Source organism: Myotis brandtii, unplaced genomic scaffold (assembly GCF_000412655.1).
Source record: "Myotis brandtii unplaced genomic scaffold, ASM41265v1 scaffold312, whole genome shotgun sequence".
Lineage (NCBI taxonomy): Eukaryota > Metazoa > Chordata > Mammalia > Chiroptera > Vespertilionidae > Myotis > Myotis brandtii.
This window is the reverse complement of record NW_005361955.1, coordinates 2,287,535-2,290,036: the sequence shown is the minus strand read 5'-3', so window position 1 is coordinate 2,290,036 and position 2,502 is coordinate 2,287,535.

Here is a 2,502-nt window from a genome sequence, read left to right as displayed (position 1 = left end):
ATATATATAAAGATTTGGAACTGGATAAAGGGGTCTTAAAATGAAGAAAAACCAAACTATGCGATAGAGCATTTAAAATGGACAAAAACACTTTGTGACATTATGTTTGAAACTTTTACATTTTGTGCTTGAAAAATCAATTATTAAAATTAATACTTATTCTTTTAAAGGACATGATGAGAAAATTTTAAGCTGCTTGCAACTACTTCTTTCAGATAACCCATGAGCCTTTAATCATTACAGTAAATGAAGAATTAAATGGGATAAAACTGATACTATATGTTTTTTAGAACATTGAAGTACCACAGATGTGTTGATGTGCTCTGTAAGAATTCTGACCGGTTGAACACAACTTGCAGATTTCATGAAGAACATATTGAGAGGGCCCTATATGACCCAGCAATGTGGATAGAGAGTTGGCCTGCGGACTGAAGGGTCCCAGGTTCAATTCCCATCAAGGGCAGGGACCTTGGTTGCGGGCACATCCCCAGTAGGGGATGTGCAGGAGGCAGCTGATCAATGTTTCTCTCTTATCGATGTTTCTCTCTCATCGATGTTTCTAACTCTCTATCCCTCTCCCTTCCTCTCTGTAAAAAAATCAATAAAATATATTTTTAAAAAAGAACATATTGAGAGGAATTGGCCCAATTATCATCCATTAATGTGCTATGTCACTGCCATGATACCGTGTTTGTTTGTTTTTTTCTTTTAGCTCATGAAATATTTCATATAGTAAGAGTACAGAACACCCATGAACCCACTATCATGCAGACATTTTGTTACATTTACATCCTCCTCCCCTGGCTTCTGCTCCCTCCCTCCACAAATCCCATTTTGGTCATACCTAGACCTCAGCTACATACTCCTATGTTGTCTTGTCCTGATGCTTAATCAGCTCAGTGATTACAGCTTATGCTTCTAAGAAGATTGTGAGCTGGGCATCAAGCACTGTACTAAGAATATCATTTTTGTGCTGGAAAAGAACTAAGGTGACTGACTTTACACTGGGGCCCAGAAAAAGTAATTTGCCTTCTCAAGGTCAAAGAGTCTGAAATCCACAAATCTGATCCTTTGTCCAGCCAAATGGAATAGTAGAAATAGCATGGGCCTATGGCAAACTCAGCTGAATTCAAAAGCTGACTTTGCCATTTACTAGTGGAGTGGCTTATCTATACGATGAAATCCAAGCACCTACCTGAGCTTCTGCAACATGGAATTTATGCCACCTCCTCTTCAGAGGAGCTGTAAGAATTAGAAGGGGAACAAGTGGCACTGTGTCTGGCACAGAAAAGGTATTCAATAAACAACATTTTAAAATTCCACTCTTTAACAAGCACCTTTTAAGTGCCAGGCACCATTCCAGGCATTAAGGACAAAGCCATGAACACAACAGTGTCCTTGTGGTTAAGAAAGCACCAGTAAAATCTATCATTAGCCAATTGTATGGGAGTCCATTTGCAAGTTTGTTCTCCATGGCTGTGATGTTCTCTTTTGCTGTTTCTATTGTCAGGGTATATTTGACCTATACTGATTTTTTTTTGGTTTCCCAAACCAACTCAAGAGTCAGGGCTGGTCAGGGACAGCTCAAATTCTGGCTATTGGGCCCTTTTCCTCGGGTAAGAATGGGAAACATGATAGAGATCCAGATGAGTGAGACAAATCGCTGTCTTCAAGGAATTATCAGTCTATTATTAATATTAATAGCCCGGCTGGTGTGCTCAGTGGTTGAGCGTCGACCCATAAACCAAGAGCTCATTGGTTTGATTCCGGGTCAGGGCACATGCCTGGGTTGGGGGCTCAATCCCCAGTGGGGGCGGGGTGCAGGAGGCAGCCGATTGATGTTTCTCTCTCATCTATGTTTCTATCTCTTTAACCCTCTCTCTAAAATCAATAAAAAACATCTTTAAAAAATAATATTAATAATGGAGACTATTTGTGAAGCGCTTACTCTACGTCAGTTGCTGGGCAAGGCACTGTATAATTATTTCATTTAATTCTCAGTATCTTCTCTTTAAGGTATAGTGGTTGTCATTTATTCCTATCATGGTTTGCTGTACATTTAATAGGAGTCTCAATAACTGTTGAAATGAAGTCTTCTAAAAGAATATTCCTTTGGACAATTTAAGCATTAAAGCAGAAACCGGAATAAATTGTGTCAAGTCCTTTTGCTCTAGCATTTAAGAATTAAAAAATTTTAAATGTTTTTATTGATTTTTTTTTTTTAAAGAGGAGAGGGAGAGATAGAAACATCAATGAGAGACACACATTGATCAGCTGCCTCCTGCACACCTTCCCACTGGGGGGGTTGAGCCCGAAACCGCAACCGGACATGTGCCCCAACTGGGAATCCAACCGGAGATCTCTTGGTGCATGGGGCGATGCTCAATCCACTAGCCACACTGAGGGTGGTGGAGGGGGGCGCATTTAAGAATTTTAATGCCAAAGGTGACAGGAATTGTTTTTTGTTTGTTTTTGTAACAAGAATTGGACTCTGAGCTTCCT